This window comes from Narcine bancroftii, chromosome 10, assembly GCF_036971445.1.
Source record: "Narcine bancroftii isolate sNarBan1 chromosome 10, sNarBan1.hap1, whole genome shotgun sequence".
Taxonomy (NCBI): domain Eukaryota; kingdom Metazoa; phylum Chordata; class Chondrichthyes; order Torpediniformes; family Narcinidae; genus Narcine; species Narcine bancroftii.
Genome location: NC_091478.1, coordinates 3360413 through 3373989, shown reverse-complemented (window position 1 = coordinate 3373989; position 13577 = coordinate 3360413). Strand labels below are relative to the sequence as shown.

The 13577-nt window shown below is 41.0% G+C and overlaps 1 protein-coding gene across 5 annotated transcripts in view; it reads left to right on the top strand.

Moving 5' to 3' along the window:
• Window positions 1–8059, top strand: part of pwwp2b (PWWP domain containing 2B) — a 150693-nt gene extending 142634 nt beyond the window's left edge. For 2 of the 5 annotated variants that reach the window (XR_011345265.1, XR_011345262.1), the window contains one exon: window positions 1527–1775. The gene's annotated coding sequence lies outside the window, so the exon portion shown is untranslated. Of the gene's footprint in view, window positions 1–1526; window positions 3883–3944 lie in introns of those variants that run through there. The other 3 variants (XR_011345257.1, XR_011345258.1, XR_011345264.1) reach the window with 3 other exon arrangements.
• The last annotated feature ends 5518 nt before the right edge of the window (window positions 8060–13577 follow it).

Here is a 13577-nt window from a genome sequence, read left to right as displayed (position 1 = left end):
GGCAGATACGGCAAAACAGCAGCCTGGGGATGATTTGCAATGAAACAGGGACGCAGAGTCCAAAGTAATAAAATTAAGTGCTAAAGGTTTTGTATTTAAATGCAAGCAGGAGAAGAAATAAAGGGATGATCTTGTAGTACAGCTACAGATTTGGCAGCTATGATGTTATGGGCATCATAAACTCATGGCTAAAGGATGGATGTCATTGGGAGCTGAATGTCCAAGGATACACAGAATCTTGAAAGGATAGGCAGATCAACAGAGGGGGTGACGTGGCTTTGATGGTAAGGAACAACATTAAATCATTAGACAGTGGTTGACACTTTTAGAAGATATCAGGAAGTAAACATTTTGGAAAAAAATGTCCAGTGAAATTAGACAACATTACACACAGACAGCAGTGTCCTTGAATTTCCATCAGTATGCCATTGCAATTTTTAGACATACAGCTTGGTAACAGGCCATTTCGGCCCACAAGTCCGTGTTGCCAAATCTACACTCAATTAACCTACACTCCCGGTACATTTCGAGTGATGAGAGGAAACCGGAGCCCCCGGGGAAAACCCACGCAGACATGGAGAGAACGTACAAACTCCTTACAGTGCAGGATTCAAATCTCTGGTGCTATAAAGGCATTGCACTAACCGCTATCCCTACTGTGCCGTCCTTTTTAATCAGTGTTCATAATCTTGCTTGTGCATCTTAATTTTGGATTTTTTTTGTCATTCCATTTCAATGACGCTGATTTTGCAAATATTCAGTGATTATTTTCATTGAAGTGTTCAGCACCCAAATAGACACTTTTAGCCAACCTTGTCCATACAGTTGAGGCTAATCCCATTTACCTGCTGTAGACCTGCATTGCTCTAAGTATTTCCTATCCAAGCAAGTGTCTACATAGCTTTAGAACAAAATATCTGCCTCCACTACCTCCAGCAGTTCGTTGCAGATACACTACTCTCTGTGTGGGGGAGAATTTTGCCCTTCAGATCGCTTCTAAATTGCTCCTTTCTTGTTCCATATTCCCCTGCTATACGAATAAAAGACTATCCATTCAATGTATTGCCGTAAATAACCTTATAAATCGTTATTAAGGTCACCTCAGCTTCCTGCATTCCAGTGGGAATAACTGAGCGTATCATTTCCAGAGCCCACCTCACTGACAAAAGGCAAAGGAGGAAAAACCCAACACCCAACCCCAACCAACCAATTTTCCCCTGCAACTGCTCCAACCATGTCTGCCTGTCCCGCATCGGACTTGTCAGCCACAAACGAGCCTGCAGCTGACGTGGACATTTACCCCCTCCATAAATCTTCGTCCGTGAAGCCAAGCCAAAGACTATGGGCCTCCAAAATTCTGTTCTTGTCTTGGTATCCTGAAGCCTCCCTGTTGTGTGGCAACCACAACTGTGCACAAATTTTCCATCCAAAAAGAAATTGCACTGGAATCACCAGATATTTTATAATGCATACTATATATACTGCGTGGCCTGGTGAGTATTTCTAATATTTTCTGTTTGTTTCAGATTTCCAGCATCTGCAGTGCATTGAAAAAAAAAACCTAATGGCCTTGACAACTTGTTTTTTACCAGCCATCTGGAGTAGAACATGCTGAGCTGTGAAATTGCTCATTTGCTTTTAAAGGAAAGAGACAGTAACTACACAAGAAAATGACAGGCAGGTATTTGCTGACACAATTAGTATCTATCTTGTGCTAGACATTGGCAAAAGTTTTTAACCCCCCCCCCTCCACCACAAGTGCTTAAAATTTGCCTGAAGCAGGTTTTGCTTAAACGCTGAATAGAGCTCCTCCTTTTAAATAATAATTTAAGATCTGTCTTTAAGCAAAACATCAGTTGCAGATCAGTCTTGTTGAATTTCATCCAAATTATTTCATGCCTGAACAGTAAATGCCAAATTTTCCCTTTTATGGTAAAGCATAGGGAAGAAAGATTCGAACATCCAAAATGCATTAAAGCTGTTTGATGTGGGTTCAATGTTGATTGAACCTACAGACAATAATGGAGATTTGAGTTATTTTGCGTTGCTCGTGGAGTCTGCATTAGATTTATGATCCCTGCCATCAATTTTGGATATCTAACCTCCTGAAATTATGACAGGAAGTGAATGACTAGACAAAATCAAATGGTTGCATCCTCAGTGATTAATATACAAAACAATTTCTGGACTGAAGATTGTCCATACAAGCACTCCTAGATCTGCCATTCAGGAAGCCATCTGGAAATATAAAAGCCAGGTAGCCAAGAAAGTAAGGACAGACTGACATCAGTCCTTCCAAATTTGGGAACTGCTGACTTCCTGTTCACCCTTGACAATGTAGACTACCTCCTTGAAACGTCACACCAATTGATCAGGCCACCCATTCACCTCCTGCTAACCCCCATCAGAAAATCTAACAGAATTGTTCAGCAATCATTGCATTTCTAACTTGATCTGCCACAAAATCCGAAGTGGTACAAAGAAATCCACACAAATCCTTTGAGGCATACTTGATATACCATTTGTTATGGGATCTGCTTGGGTATCGTTGCCATGGATGGATATTTGTATCCCCATTGGGAACGCTGATTAACACCTATTACGTTCCAATAGTTAACATGAAAAAGATTTGAATAAATGTCTGGCACATTTAAAAATTCCTAGAATTGTGTAGATGGCTCAATATTTCCATGATGTATTTAAAGGTGAGTAGAAAGAATCAAGGCCAGCACTTATTTTGTGGTTGTTGAAGAGGAACATTGAAACAGATTAACTTAGTTCCTTTGCCAAGTTTCTCTTGTCATCACACGGTTTAAACAGGGTTCCATGTGTCTGAGTATTTATTAAACTGATTACTTGCATCCAAAAATATCCCTTAACCAGCTGCAAGTAAATATTATCAGGATTGTGATTCTGCTGTGAAAACCATCCGGGTGATTCATGTCAACTCCATCTTAATTTAGGAAATGTAGCACATAGATTTTAACTGATATGTAGTTACTTTTAGAAAACAAAGAATTCAGAGAGATTTGTTACCTTCACTAATTATTCACTGCGGTAAATGTATATCGATGAAGTGTTGATTCTTTTGACTTTGATAGATATGTGCATGAAAGTTTTTGCCACATTGAGTCTGTGCTAGAAATGGGCTTGAATGTCTGCCCACGATGTGTTGCTCTTTTTTCCCATGGTCATAGGCCATCTGAAAATGCTTCATAGCTAATTTTATCTTTTAAAATGAAATGTGGGAGAATGAACAGGCAACTTGTGTGTGGTAATAAATGACCAGGTTGCCTGCTTCAGTTTCTCCAACACTTTTGCATTCTGCGCCTGACATGAGGATCTGCAGATTTTGTGTTGCTGGTTAAAAATAAAACTTAGAAAGTCAAGTCTATTATTGCACATGTACAACCTGATGAAACGGCGTGTTCTGGTCACAGTGCAAAGCATGTAGGCATAACACACATGAAGAAAAACCATAATAAGCAGGCCAAGTATTTGTATATACATATAAATAAATATTGTTTCATGAATATGCAAACCTTGGATGATTTGTGTGAGGAGTTCCTTTGGTCATTTAGCATTCTCATTGCCTGTGGGAAGAAGCTGATTCTTAGCCTGGTGGTGCAGTGCTGGCAGTGATACTCCTGTATTTCTTTCTCAATGGGAGTAGCTGGAAGATGCTGTGTGTGGGGTGGGGTAGTAGGGACCTCAATGATTTTGTGCACACTCTTTAGACAATCATCCTGGTAGATCACATGAATGGGGTTGAGGGGAGGGGTGAGGTGTAGGCAGACTCCTGTGATCCTCTCTGCCACTCGAATGGTCCTGTGGATTAACCTCCCATCCATTTCTCTGCAGCCAGCCAGGACACTCTTGATAGAGCCCCTGTAGAAGACTGACATGATGATGACTAATATCCTTGTCTCTTCAATCTTAGGCAGTTGCTGTTGCGCCTTCCTGACAAGTGGAGAGATGTGGCCCCAAGAGGTCACTAGTTAAGTTGACTCCAAGGAACTTGGTGCTCTCTGCTCTTTCCACTACAGTTATTGTGGAAGGTGGTTGTTCTTGGTCCTTCTGAAGTCCACGTTCATCACCTTTGTCTTGCCCATATTGAGACCCGGGTTGTTGCTTTTGCACCGTTTTATGAGATTTTCCATCTTTATAGTGTGACTCATTGTTGATGCTGATGAGGCCAAGTACTGTTGTATCATCTAAAAACTCTATGGCACTGTTGGAGCTGGGTCTGGTGATACAGTCCTTGGTCAGTAGCGTGAAAGAAGACTACTCTTTTAAATTTAAATGTAATTTTTAAAAAAAATTAAATTTGGACAGACAGCACGGTAACAGGCCCTTTCAGCCAATTCCACCAATTGACCTACAACTGCCGGTACATTTTGAACAGTGGGAGGAAACCAGAGCCCCCAAAGAAAACCAATGCAGACAAGGGGAGAACGTACAAACTCCTGGCAGACAGTGCAGGATTCAAAACCCCGGTCGCTATCGCTGGCCCTGTAACAGCATTTGCGCGAACCACTACACCAATCGTGCTGCTCTTGCTCAAGTTGTACTGTCGGATATTTTGTATCAACCTGGAAACCTAAAGGGACTTTTGTTTCATAACTTATTCAAATGAAAGTACCTTTTTGATTGGACAGTTTTGAAAAGTTACTAACAGATATCATTCATAAGCAACTGTCCAGTGCTTCATTGAAAAATAATTGCAAACCAGTGAGAAATAAAATGTAGTTCCCATCACTTTATTAAGTCATTTACCTGTGTGGGAGGAGAATGTCTAACAGGATAAAGAGAAAGATTCCTGTGACAGCAATATTTATTAATTTCTAACACCCACTTTAAGGCACTGATATGGATCTGCTGGACGATTTTTACCACTTAATGCAAATTCTATAATAAATGATCACAATACTGAGAAGGTATTGAATGAATGTAAATCAGTTTTCTTTCTATCCCAATGAAATGAACAAAATTGGACAGAAAGTCTAGTTTACAAATCACCATCCAGAGAAGCAGGTTTGTGAAGCAGTTGTCAGATGGCAGTGGCATCACTAGGGTTGGTGTCACCCAGTGTGGTAACTCATGGGGTCTCACCCCCCCTCCCCAACCATGGACCTCCTCCCGTACCAGACATTTCAGAATCCTTAGTAACGCTTTTTGTACTAATGTTACTTGTAAATCGTAATTCCTGTATATCACTGAAAGTAATGGCAATAGTAGTGAGATAAAGAACTAGAAAAATTAAAATTACACCTTTAAATTCCAATATCATACTAATTCATTCTCAAAAAGTTATTGATCTAGGTTCACAAATACTAAAACACTAATTTGAAAAAAGTAGTGACTATAAAAACATGAGCAGCAACGAAAACAACAGCGCTTGCTTATAGAATGTGCAGACAAAACCTGATTTGAAGCGTCATTGTCATTGGGTAAAAATGATAGTTCGGACCAGAGCACAGAAGAAGGTTCAAAAAGTAAATTAATAGTGAGTTTTAGCCTTGTAGGTATATTGATAGATGTAAGCTGGGCTTACAAAAAATGTTTTTGTTATTGTAACTAACTACAGGGATATTTTTATAAAAAATAATAAATTTCTGCTGAATCAGTAATTTTGGTGTCACCCCCCTCTGATGGTACAGTCAGCGCCCCCGCACCCCTCTAGTGACACCAGTGTCAGATGGACTGGGTTTTTGTCCATTCTATCTTTTTATTCGGAATGTGAAACCAGAATAGGGCAGTATCAACAATTTAGCAGTATCAAAATTACAAAAACATCTGTACGAAGAACATAAAATCAAGGGACCCAGACCTCCAAAATCAATATTTCACCTTCCACAGATGACTCACCTGCAGAATATTTCCAACATTTTCTAGTTTTACTTATCAACTTAGCAAAGTTCATGGGAGGATCCCATCAGCTGAAGGCCTGTTTCAAGATCTGCCATGATAGCCCAAATAGTAATCAATTCTAGTGGGGAAAGATCACTAAGCCTCTGCCTTCCCTACAGACAGGCAGGGAGCCCCACTGATTTCCTGAATCTCTAATATGCAGACTCCTCTAAAATGCAGGGCGTATGAATGGAAAGTGTTTAGATTGGGCCCATGTCTTGGTTGTGGTGAATGATATTCCCCTTTCAACTGCCTTTCTGTCGTGGGAGTGAAATTTTGAAGCCATTGATTTTTTAATTAATCCTCTTGTGAGAACAGCATCTCCTTGTATGCTTTAAAAAAAAATGTTAGATGGATTTGTGCATGGTGAATTCTCAAGGAATAGTAGTGATTTGACCACGGAGAACTCGTAGCATTGTAGATTTATAAAAATGTGGATCAGTGAAGAAAGCAGCACCTGTTACAAACATGAGGGGCCTGGTTCATATGCTTGCACTCCCTTTGCAATCTGGCCTTCCCATTCCAATGTAAAGAGCAGCTGTCCCTATGTATGCTCACTCTTGATGGAAAATCTAATTGAGAGACATTCTTCCCAGACTGCACCAACACTGTTTACACACAAAAGCGTCTTTGTGGAGCTTGTGAGTGTTTACAGGCGGTGAGAATTTTCTATTTGCTGACTAACAATTGGATCACTTTTGCAGATTCTTTTTGGTGCTCACATTTAGATTGCAAAGAGGCCCATAACCAAACTAATGGCATGGGCATTCTTAGCACTGGAAAAGGTCCATTTAACAGTTCATTTGCACTTGGCCATCCATGCTAAATGTAAGGGCTTGCTACTGCAGGATTCTACTACATGTGAACCCCAAGGCTCAGTTGGCACAGTGTGGATTCCAGTTCCAGCCTCCCAATTTGGCCCCCACCAGGATGTCCGGTACCTGTGCTACATTGACCATATCCATTGAACATCTTTTGTCTGTTGGTCTGCACATCTTCCTTCTCCCCATCCTTTTAATTCAGGTGTCTGTGTGCTTTATTAGCCGTACCTTGAGGGGCTCAGGCCTGAAAATTCGGATAGAGATTTCTACCTCCTATGGATGCAGTGAGACCAGCTGAGTTCCTCCAGTAGTTCTGATATTTTTTAACTACAATCATAGCGTCTGCAGACTTTTGTGTTTCACTTCACAGACTTCAAAGCCTTTCCTTCCGTTCCCTTCAAAATAGTGGAATAGCCAAAGAAGGTCAGGCAAGTGAGGAGGTTGCTATCAGAATAGCTGGAGTGAGATAGAGACAAGTGGGGATGTTGCCACAGAGAGAAACTGCTGCAAGGTGGAAAGGGATCAATACTTTTGGTTATTGGGGGTCTTGAGGACCTGCTATCCTTCTTTACCACCAAAGTTACACATTATGATGTCAATCACTGTGAACAGTTTATTGTTCTTCAGCCTACCCAACCTGCCTTGTCCAGTTAACACAATAATTATCGTGGTGTCATGCGGCTGATATTCCCTATCTAGATGTAGCCTACAATTGCTTCTTTCCTCATCAATATATCATTACTTCGGAGTGATTCAATAATTCATCTTAGCTGTCTTCTCCCAAGAAGATTCATGGTCAATCAGCCTGCAAGGCCACACGGTTAAGATTCACACACATGGAATGATTCCTTCATTGGAAATCACTGAATTCCTCAGTAAGCCATAGGGTTGCATTTAGAGACATTGTTATTCCAAGAGGGACTGGGTTAATTCCACTGGCAGTCAAGCCAATGAACTGTTGTGCTGGTTTATTTTAGACCTACAGCATGATCAGACCCTTCCTGCCCATGAGCCCTGTGCTGCCCCAAATACACCCAATTGATCTACAACCCCGTTACATTTTATTTGGAAGGGTGGGAGGAGACTGGAGTCCTGAAGTGAAACTCATGCAGACATGGGGAGAACGTACAAACTCCTTACAGACAGCACCACATTCTAACCCGGGTCACTGGTGCTGTAACCACGTTGCCTATTCCTGCATAATGTTCTGTGTATTTTCTATTTACATAAAATTTTGTGATTTGTAAATGACATAATCAGAATGTTTAATCGACCATTGTATGTGTGTTTGATAAACCTTTTGAATAAACAATACATTTCTTATTGGAGCAATTAATTGAATTCCATTTTTAATTTCACCTTTTGTGTTTTGCCCTGTGATGGAAATGGTGTTCAATTAGTCTTTTGCCTCCTGCCCAGGTGCAGAGTTGGATGTTTTCCTGAGAGCCTGATATGACTGAGAGGTTTGGTATGACATTCAAAATCCTGGCAAATTTCTACAGATGCCTGGTAGGAGTTGTGCTGGCCGGCTGCATCACAGTCTGATCTGGGGACACCAATATCCCTGAGCACAAAGCCCTGCAAAAGATGGTAGACAGAGCCCAGGACTTCACAGGCAAAAGCTTCCCCACCATCAAGAACCTATCAAAGGAACACTGCTGTCAGAGATCAGCATCAATCATCAAAGATCCACACCACCCAGCATATACTCCATTCTCGCTGCTGCCATCAGGAAAGAGGTATCAGTGCCAAAAGACTCGCACCACCAGGTTCAGGAACAGTTGCTACCCCTCCACGACCAGACTCCTCAACAACAAACTCAATCTCTCTTCTTGATTACAGTTTTTTCTTTGCCCAATCAATAAGTAGAAATTCCACCTGGCCCACAGGAAAAAAAATCTCAGGGTTGTATGTGATGTCATGTATGTCATCATTCAGGTGCCTTGCCATTCAGTGTAGGTGATCATGTGTCTCCATCCGTCACGATCTCTGACTCTCCGAATTGTAGTTGTTGGCCTCCCCTGTTTTCCTTTGGTGAAAGTTCCATCTTTTGAGCTGAGTTCTAGATTATACAAGGGAAAAATACTGAAGTGGTTTCCAGTTGCCTTCTTCAATTGCAGCATCCCTACTGGACAGGTAACCCTGGCCATTGATCAGCAGATTCATCTACTTATTGTTTTTAGTTTTACAACCATGAATTCTAATTTGTAGAATCTACTTGTAAAAACCATCGACCATCTGCAATCCATGGCTTCACGTGACCGTGAGTGGGAGGCAAAACAGGTACCACACCTTGCCCAAGGGTGATCTGTAGGCTGTCTGATGGAAGGAGCGCCTTACACCTCCTTTTGCTGAGCAATTGCGCAGCACTGACGCTGGAGTCATGTACATACTCTGACAATAAATCTCAACCAAGCTGAATATCTCTTAATTGTTTACAATCCCAGCACATGGCATCACCCCACATCCTTCCACCCTCTATAAATTTTGTGAGTATTTTTTTTTCTTTGATAAAAGGCCAAGAGGCCTACATGGGAATATCTCATCACTTTAGCATCTTGGTGCAGCAGCTGATGATGTTAACATTCTGATTATCTTTATGTGGCATTTTACTTATCCTTGTGTTCTGTGGTTTATGTTGGACATCTTGTTGTTTCTGAAGTGTCAATAATCCCCCAGTGGTCTCTGGAAAGGGGCTCTTTGAATGATAATGGAAACAGTGGGGGTAGAAATTAAAAAGCAACACACAAAAGATCTGGAGATCCGCGGCAGGTCATGCCAACATCAAAAGGAAGTAAAGGCTTACCAACACTTCCGGCCTGGGCCATTTGTCGAGGTATGAGGAAGCGACAGGATAGCACCTGAATAAAAAGGTGGGGGTGGGGAAAGGAAAGGAGGGAGGAAGGGGCAGGAGAGGAATACAGGCTAACAAGTAAGAGGTTGTGGGAGAGAATGGGGGGAGGGGGAAGCTGAGACGTTATAGGGGGCGCAAGCTCTCTGCTAGGAGAAGGAAAGGAGTCAGGGGGATAGGGTCAGAGGTTTAAAGGAAATTGGCGATCAATGTTTATGCCATCTGGTTGGAAAGTGCCTAATTTATGTTGCCTCGGTTTATTGATGCACGAGGTAATGGATGGACCTTTTGATGACAGAAAGGTGTGTGGAATTAAAATGGTTGGTCACTGGGAAGTCCTTGCTATTGCAGTGAACAGAGTGAGGATGCTCAATGTAAACAACCTCCCAGCCTGCCTTCAGTCCGCGATGTAGAGGAAGCCACGTTGGGAGCACTGGATGCAGTAAATGACCTCCGCAGATCCATAAGTGATGTGTTGCTTCCCTTGGAAGGACTGCTTGGGGCACTGAATGGTGGTGAGGGAGGAGATGTGGGTATAAGTGCATCAATCATGCATTATTACTGGTGCTTAGCATGTATTGGAGTGTCAACATATTTCATTCTCCTGAAATTTTAGCTGCATTAATTTCAACCTCCACACACAGCTGTCTGCCTTGTGTACAATGTAGTCTTGTTGAATCATATGAGGATACTTCTATCGTTCACCCTCCATCAAGTGCTGATTGATAACTTGGCGATAGGAGTTTGAATCCAAGTCAGAAGCCTACCTTGGTATTTAATCTTCCTCTTTTCCTCTTGAGTAAAGTCTGTTGTGTGGGAGATGCTCATGTTTCAGATCATATTTTAAGTTGCGGCTTGTTCAGCCCTACTAAGTAGACAATAATTAATCTGTTTAAAGAAACCATGGGACTGCTCTCGGTGTCCTGGCCAACATTTAATCTTCATCCAAAACAAATTGACTGTTCCTTTATTTGGCTGTTTACAATGGACAATGAAGATTTTGCTTCCTGAACACCTTTGGGTGCATTTTAAGGATTTTGGGCTACTGATCACAAAAATCACCTTAACATTTTCCTATCACGTATCCTTTATAGATATAACTTATTTTGGTGATTTTCTGACATTTTTTTAAAGTCTACTTCCTGCAGACAAAACCATGAATTGCAAATTGAAAATTCATTTCCTGCATTCGCACTTGGACTTTCTCCCGGCTGATCATGAATACAGTGAAACATTTCACCAGGACATTGCGACTATGGAAAAGCAATATCAGGCCAACTGGATTCCATCAATGCTGGCCGACTATTGTTGGACACTAACCACAAGAGGTATCAAATCAGAGTACAAATGAAAATCTGCAGCAAAACATTTTTAATGAACACAAAGTGTCAGCGTCATTATGTAATTAAACATACTAATTTCAATAAAGCTCATTTAATGTTTTTCCAACTTCCTACGTGATACAGCAAATCTGAAATTATCTTTGTGTTCAGCTTGAAGATGTATATCATAATCCCCAATTTTTATTCAGGAAGCAAACCTTTTTGGGGGAAAAAAAATGTTGTCCAGTGTTATTGAGGTGGGTAGATTTCTGTGAGGGGCGCTGGACAAAGTGGCAATTCTCTGTCTTCCTTACAGAAGACAAAATTAAAGAATTTCATGTATGTTACATTCTAAATGTAGTGTTATTTGACAATAATGGAACCGTTACCTTGGGAATTGGCAGAACTTTCTGAAATCTGGTTGGAAAACTTGATTAGTTTGTAGTCATCAAAATTCCATTCCAAGGAAAAATGAAATGTCATTCATAGTTCAGAGACCTTTTTGCATTGTTCTCGGATGTGCCCTGTGCAGGTACCCTGAATGTTCTAACAGTTTGTGGAACAGAAATTCCATATGGTTGGATTGCCAAATCATAAAACCACAAGAGATGGGAGTAGAATGAGGACATTTAGCCCATCAAGTCTGATTTCCCCCCCCCATTCAAATTATGGCTGATATCTTTTTTGTTTTAACCCCATTGTCCTGTCTTTGACACCCTTACTAATCAAGAAGCAATCAACCTCTGCTTTAAACATACCAAATAACCTGCCCTCCAGATCAGTCTGTGGCAACATAGTCCACAGATTAACCACCCTCTGCCTGAAGAAATTTTCCTCCTCTCTGGTCTAAAGGAAGATCCTTTTATTCTGAGGCTGGAAACACCTTCTCCATGTTCACTCTATCCAGCCCTTTCGATATTTGGTATGTTTCAATGAGATCTTCCTCTCATCCTTCTAATCTCATGATCAAAAACCTGAGATATGGAGTATAATTTACTCTCATGGAATTTGTGTGTCTTTTTTTTCAACTCCCATTACCTGAGGTGATGCAGATGATGTGAAAAAACTGAGATTCGGTCTGTTTTCTGGGAAGGTGACAACCACTGACACCATTACCCCCCTTCCTTCCCCCCCCCCCCCAAACCTTCACTTCAATGATCTGAAGATCTTTTGCTGGGATATTCATTTACTTTCTACTCTGGTTTAACAATATTTTGTATGGGTATCACTATATTAGTATCACTTGAAGCTCTACAGTCATGAACTTGCCTGTGATTATATTTCTATTTATTGATACAGCCAACTTTGAAAATATAAGGAGACAAGTGTCTTTATTAACTTTCATAACCATTCATATGAAGGATAGTTTCTAAAGGCTTCATGAACAGTTAGTTGAAGTTCTTTTTCATCATAAATTGATTTGAATTTAATTTTAAAAAAGATGTGTCAAATTCTCAAGCATTGGTGTCAAATCTCTGAGTTACAATGGTTGCTAACACTCTTGCATCGGAGATAGAATATTCTACTATCCCAAGAAGGAACTTGCATTAATTGGGTTCATAGTTTGTGTTGAAGTGCCCAGTCAACATCTGCCCTTGTCAACTCAAATGGTAAAGTTTGTGTCTTCTCTTTCTGATGGGCAGATAGCTTTCCTGAGTTTTTATTATCCAGCTGACAAATAACATGTACTGAAGACTTTGTGTCAGTGTTTCACCCTAACATGGCTGCAAAATGAACATTGTGGACTGGCCATAGAAGGTGAAGTTGCCTCAGAAAACCATTGCTTCCAGATCAATTTCTTCTTAACTGTGTCTCCCAAAAATCTCTTTTGGCTCTGCTTAGGAGAATATCTGCCCATTCTCTCCTTCCTTCCTTGACCTCATCTGTCAAGTTTCTTTTAGGCATACTGTTATGATCCCAGAGGACCCCAAAGCCCACCAACAATAGCTATTCACCAAAACAAATGGTTACTTAAACAAAAATTGCTTTTAACTAACTTTAAACATGAAAACAGAACCACACTTTAACTTATCACTATTGACTTAACTAACCTAACTTAACCCCCTTCTAATTCTAAACACACGTGTATGTAATGTGTGTGTAAGTTCAGAAAAGCTCCTTGATTCACAGTCCAGTCTCTCTTCTCAATCCTCCAAGTTCACTGGTTGCAGGCAATTCTTATACTGTGCACAGAATTTAACATTTATAAAGTTCACCAGGCTTTGGTACTTGAAAGTAAATGGTTACCGCTCAGGAAGGTTCTTGAAAGTTTTCAGAGAGTGATTTGTTGTTCACTGGACACCTACAACTGATTCCTTTTTAATCAGCCACTTCAGTGTCTCGCCAAAGAAACTTGCCCCATCAGGGTTCTCCAGATGATAACCTCTTTCTTTCAGGTCACCACAGAGTTCCTTTTTGTTTCACTTATTCCAAGTGACTGCCTGGCCAAAGCCCTTGTGGCTCATGCAAGAGGAGAGGACAAGCTGTCTAATGAACCACAAGGGCTTTGACCAGGCAGTCTTCCAAATAGGGCTTGCCAGCTTGTCCTGTTCCAGTCCCAGCTTCTGTTGCTGGCTGTAATACTGTAGAAGTTCTCTCTCTCTTTCTCTCTCTCTCACTCAGAGTGAAAGCCTGTTTGACTCTCTCTGCTTGCAAAACTACATGACCCTCTTA